The sequence below is a fragment of the Haematobia irritans genome, unplaced genomic scaffold (assembly GCF_050003625.1).
Source record: "Haematobia irritans isolate KBUSLIRL unplaced genomic scaffold, ASM5000362v1 scaffold_160, whole genome shotgun sequence".
Classification (NCBI taxonomy): domain Eukaryota; kingdom Metazoa; phylum Arthropoda; class Insecta; order Diptera; family Muscidae; genus Haematobia; species Haematobia irritans.
Genome location: NW_027445754.1, coordinates 33940 through 40770, shown reverse-complemented (window position 1 = coordinate 40770; position 6831 = coordinate 33940).

Genomic DNA, 6831 nt, shown 5'->3' with positions numbered 1-6831 from the left:
ACATTTGTCCAAAAGAAACTACGCCATTGCTAAGAATGGAAGAATACATTTAAAATTGTTGCAGCATTTATTAATTCAATTATTAATGCAACAAAAACTCGGAATATATTTTTAAAGTCTATTGCTGAATTAAAATAAGATTTAGGGATTTGGAATTCAAATTGAGTTACTTTCCCCAGCCAGACCTCCACTGGAGACTATGGAAATACCAAGTAGGCCAGGCTGAAATATGTGTAATCAGGATTCTTTGGCTAACATGCAAATTTATAAGGTTGCTGCTAAGAGTATGCATTAAATCTTAATTTTTTTTTCGTGAGCGCGATCTTGCAGAAATTTTATTCACGCACACTCACGAACCGATTTTATTTCTCACGCACGCTCACGCACGACATATTTATTTTAGTGCCATGCACGCACATTCACGAGAGTTGCTTTCGATTTTGTTCACGACTCACGTGTCACGCGCACACCCCTAAAAATATATTCATTAACATATCGATGTCCTCATTCCAAAGTACGCTAAGTCGACTTAGCATTTTTTGATGGAGTTCGTTGTTTTTTATTCGGATTGATGTGAATTGCATCCTGTCAAAAGTTCGAATTTATTGGACACTTCCCGGTCTGACACATAAAGGGTGATTTGTTAAGAGCTTGATAACTTTTTTTTTTAAAAAAAACGCATAAAATTTGCAAAATCTCATCGGTTCTTTATTTGAAACGTTAGATTGGTCCATGACATTTACTTTTTGAAGATAATTTCATTTAAATGTTGACCGCGGCTGCGTCTTAGGTGGTCCATTCGGAAAGTCCAATTTTGGGCAACTTTTTCGAGCATTTCGGCCGGAATAGCCCGAATTTCTTCGGAAATGTTGTCTTCCAAAGCTGGAATAGTTGCTGGCTTATTTCTGTAGACTTTAGACTTGACGTAGCCCCACAAAAAATAGTCTAAAGGCGTCAAATCGCATGATCTTGGTGGCCAACTTACCGGTCCATTTCTTGAGATGAATTGTTCTCCGAAGTTTTCCCTCAAAATGGCCATAGAATCGCGAGCTGTGTGGCATGTAGCGCCATCTTGTTGAAACCACATGTCAACCAAGTTCAGTTCTTCCATTTCTGGCAACAAAAAGTTTGTTAGCATCGAACGATAGCGACCGTAACGTTGCGTCCAACAGCATCTTTGAAAAAATACGGTCCAATGATTCCACCAGCGTACAAACCACACCAAACAGTGCATTTTTCGGGATGCATGGGCAGTTCTTGAACGGCTTCTGGTTGCTCTTCACTCCAAATGCGGCAATTTTGCTTATTTACGTAGCCATTCAACCAGAAATGAGCCTCATCGCTGAACAAAATTTGTCGATAAAAAAGCGGATTTTCTGCCAACTTTTCTAGGGCCCATTCACTGAAAATTCGACGTTGTGGCAGATCGTAAGTCTATTCATGATGAAATGTCAAAGCATACTGAGCATCTTTCTCTTTGACACCATGTCTGAAATCCCACGTGATCTGTCAAATACTAATGCATGAAAATCCTAACCTCAAAAGAATCACCCTTTAGATGGCGTCGCTAGTATTAAATGCATAATATTTTTATATAGTACCAACCTTCAAATGATTCGTGTCAAAATTTGACGTCTGTAAGTCAATTAGTTTGTGAGATAGAGCGTCTTTTGTGAAGCGACTTTTGTTATTGTGAAAAAAAATGGAAAAAAGGAATTTCGTGTTTTGATAAAATACTGTTTTATGAAGGGAAAAAATACGGTGGAAGCAAAAACTTGGCTTGATAATCAGTTTCAGGACTCTTCCCCAGGGAAATCAATAATAATAGATTGGTATACAAAATTCAAGCGTGGTGAAATGAGCACGGAGGACGGAGAACGCAGTGGACGCCCAAAAGTGTTGGTTACCGACGAAAACATCAAAAAAACATTTGGATATGCGGAAGCTCTGTGCAAAATGGGTGCCGCGCGAGCTCACATTTGACCAAAAACAACAACGTGTGGATGATTCTGAGCGGTGTTTGCAGCTGTTAACTCGTAATACATCCGAGTTTTTCCGTCGATGTGTGACAATGGATGAAACATGGCTCCATCACTACACTCCTGAGTCCAATCGACAGTCGGCTGAGTGGACAGCGACCGGTCAACCGTCTCCGAAGAGTGGAAAGTCTCAAAAGTCTGCTGGCAAAGTAATGGCCTCTGTTTTTTGGGATGCGCATGGAATAATTTTTTATCGATTATCTTGAGAAGGGAAAAACCATCAACAGTGACTATTATATGGCGTTATTGGAGCGAAATCGCGGCAAAACCGCCCCATATGAAAAAGAAAAAAGTGTTGTTCACCAAGACAACGCAGCGTGTTGCAAGTCATTGAGAATTCATGAATTGGGTTTCGAATTGCTTCCCCACACACCGTATTCTCCAGATCTGGCCCCTAGCGACTTTTTCTTGTTCTCAGAACTCAAAAGAATGCTCGCAGGGAAAAAATTTGCCTGCAATGAAAAGGTGATCGCCGAAACTGAGGACTATTTTGAGGCAAAACCGAAGGAGTACTACCAAAATGGTATCAAAAAATTGGAAGGTCGTTATAATCGTTGTATCGCTCTTGAAGGGAACAATGTTGAAAATTAAAAACGAATTTTGACAAAAAAAATGTGTTTTTCTTTGTTAGACCGGGGACTTATCAGCCAACCTGTTATTCAGCAATTTCCAATCCAAAAAGCTTTGTCTTTTTAGCCATGTTCTATTATCACTATTTTAAATTCGTATATATAAAAAATCTACATATATATATATATATATATATATATATATATATATATATATATATATATATATATATATATATATATATATATATATATATATATATATATATATATATATATATATATATATATATATATATATATATATATATATATATATATATATATATATATATATATATATATATATAATGCAATCTATGTTTGTTTATTTGTTTGTTTGTATGTTCCGAGTTGGCTCCGAAACGGCTGAACCGATTTACTTGAAATTTTCAGATTCATGTGGTGAAAATAGGGTACCTCATTTTTTGACACCTGGTCGCGGAGGGGGACCTCCCCTTTGTCTGACTTTTTGAAAATTGGACCAAAGTTGACCGATTTGCTTGAAATTTTCATTGAAGGTTGGGTTTGGTATCTAGACAAAGATCCGCTACTTTATATTTCGATATTTGGTGGCGGAGGGGGACCTCCCCTTTGTTCGACTTTTTTTAGAGTACAGTGATAAAACCTCAGTAATGCTGGTGACATTTCTGAGGGTTTTAAATCTTCTCTAAGTGGTTTCACTGCAATGTGGAAGGCCGTTCGGACTCGGCTATAAAAAGGAGGTCCCTTGTCATTGAGCTTAACATGGAATCGGGCAGCACCCAGTGATAAGAGAGAAGTTCACCAATGTGGTATCACAATGGACTGAATAGTCTAAGTGAGCCTGATACATCAGGCTGCCACCTAACCTAACCTAGGCTTATAATTTGCTTGACATTTTCTGGGACGTTTACAAAAGATACGCTACATCACTTTTCGATATTTAGTCGGGGAGGAGGTCCTCCTCTAAAACTGCAAAAAAAAAACAACAATTCTTAAGTTTTCTTGAAATTTACATTGGCAGTGGGGGAAGGTTATGGTTGCTATTAACTACGGTGTTTGTCGATATTGTATCGGGGAAAGTGACGTCCCTTTAAAACAATAGAGCAAAATTTAAACATCGCCGATCTACTTGAAATTTACAGGGAACGTGGGAGGAGGTGATTAAATTTATACATGTTTTTTTAAATTAGTATATGATTTTTCGATATCTGGTTGGAAAAGGGGAAAATTGAAATAAACTTCGTCGATTTACTTCGATAGAATTTGTAGGGACCATTGAGTAGTTGTGAAATTCACATAGGGTACGTGATAGTCCGATATCAGGTCGGAGTGGAGCGAAGGTGGGGGGAGGGTTCCCTTTTGTCCGTTTTTTTTTTTTCTTAAATTGAAAGTAGAGGGTTGTCCGTAAATGGGAACTCGGTACATAATTTTATGATTTTTGCACAGGCTTCTGCCAGACTTCTTTTTAGTAAAGAACTTAAATTTACATGAAATTGGCAGCCAACGTAGAGGGTGCATCATTTTCCAACATTTTAGCAAATGTTAATGTGGTAAAACTTTTTACTACTTTTGCTTTTTCCGATTTATTGGATGGGAAAGAGTAATTATTTGTATGTTATTATAATATAGTGCTTAATTTTCAGATATGTTGAGGAGAAGGATACCTTTCCTTGACAAACCACACTTAAAATTCACAGGAAATATAGAAGATTGTGCAACTACTTGAATACAGAACATTATTAAAAAAATTTAGTGGAAAGGGTACACCCTCTCCCGCCGTATTTGTACCTAAAAACAAAAAATCAAGTAGTCCGATTTGTTTAAAAGAATTCAAATCTTTTCGAATTTGTTTTCAGCACGAAGGATATAGTTGACTAAGTTAACGCAAAATGTTCCTCCAAATACGCTTCGTAAGGCGCAGCGAAGCGGGCCGGGTTACGCTAGTATATAATAAAAATGATTTTAAGACAAAAATAGCACCCAGAAAAAAGTGCCTTCGAAACTAAAGGAAAAAATTTTCATCAATATAGTTTATCCATTTTATTTCCATTAAGGTAAATTTTTGTGAAAAATAATAAAATTTACTCGTTTCAGTAAAAAAATCCTAAACTGTAAGCAGTTAGGAATAGTTCATTAACTAGAATAAGGCATGGAATTTTACTCATACTATTTTCTTCGCTGGGTATAAGAATTTACTACTGAAAAAGAAAATTTTATTCACCGATAACAAAGCATTCGTAAAAATAAACAAAAACCGAACTAAAACCAAGTTTCTTCAAAATTAGTAAAATTTCTTATAAAATGATAATTGCGACTTCCTTTATAATAGAAAGTTTTTCATACATACGAACAACACTTGGCATAGAAAAATATTTTAGTTCATTCGTACTAAGAAGTATGCAATCCTTTCAAAACTTAAGGAAACACACTTGTTAGAATATAGGAAATTTTCCTAAATTTCTATTGTCTACCTGTAATCGATACCTGCCATCGTAATCGATGTGTTTGCGCGTGGGTGTAATCGATATATTTGCGCGTCGGTTGTTTTTTTAGTTGGAATCGCGTTGTTTTGGTATACGGAGAGATTGTTAAAAAATAATATGGTAAAATAATATAATAAATAACAAATAAAATATATAAAATATTTGTTATTTTAAATTAGTGAGAAAAAATTTTCGTTTTTTTAAATAAATCTATCAATGTTCGTGATAGTGTATAAAGAAAGAAAACACCAGCAGAATAACAACCCTTTCATTTGTCTTCATTTTGGAATCTTCAATTAACAGGTAATATTCAGTGACGCTAACCTTTTGCAACAAAAATGTTTTATGATTTTTTATATTTGTAGGTATTGAAATTGTAAAAGGAGGACAAAATCATTAGGCAGCAACTTATTAAAAGTGAAAAGTACAAGAAGAAGAAAAAGTGCGTTTTACAGTTGATAATATCACACGGAAATTGGAAATAGTGGAATAATAAACTAATATTTCAAAGAGATTCGATGCTGTTGATTCTTAATAAATATATTCAATATATTAATAAAACATGTCTTTTATTGAAGATAAAATTGCTTATAGAAATAAATAAAATTGTATTTAAAAACGAAGGTAAGCAGTTCTAATTATGAAGTAAAAGTTTTACCACAAATGTGTAAGATTTGTCGAAATGAATGAAAAAATTTCAATAAAATCATTCCATATATGAATTCAAATTAGTTAAATTTTTTCATTCTGTAGTATAGTGGTATATAAATATAGGAAAATGTTAACTAATATATGGAAAGCATTATTTCTAATTTCTACGAAAATCACATCGTTCAAACAAATAAAAATGTCTTTGGCGCTATACGAAGTTCAACTTTCTTCACAATGAGTTCATTTTAACTTAAAGAAGGGGTCACTTTTTTCTGGGTGAGTCAATTTATACCTTAAGGTGGGTACTAAGTTCGAGTTTAGCCGCTAAAATCGCTAAAGTGAAAACTAAATCAGCAAGAAAAAGGCATAAAATTATACATATTTGTTGCAAATTTTTTTACTACTTGATGGGAAAAAGCCCAAAGCAAATTTTCACAAAGTTTGTATTCCTTAAAATAGATTAGTAAAGAAAAGTAATCGTGAAAAATGATGGTTTTAGCTGCTAAACTCGAACTTAATACCCACCTTTATACGGTTTTTGAGAAATTCCAAAAAACAACTTTGAACTTGTTTCCTGTAAACTTCACTTTTTAGAAGTAGCATACTTTGGAATGGAGACATCGATATATATATATATTTTTGCACTTCTAGTTAAGTTTTTTTTGGAGGAAACGTCAAACATAGCGCCCACCTTAAAAGACTACAGTAGTAGTAACTACGGCTGCTCCGAAAAATCGTTGGCGACGAATACCTCCTTTACTCACTCCAACGCACTAAACAAAATTATTTTTTGGCGAACGAAATCTTAGGGTGATTTTGTTTCTGTAAAATGTAATGATACACTACTACGATACGAAAACTATTCCATAGAGTGTATTCAACGAACAAGGAAAATATATAACATGCTAAAAGCTATTGTTTTCGAACAACTTTTATTATTGAGCATATGCTTTTTGTGATTTTTGGGCAGGGATAATTATGTGAATATTCCCACTTGGATGCATCTATGAATCAATGGTATCAATAACTTTATTTCTATAATCATTATTATTTACATATGTAAGA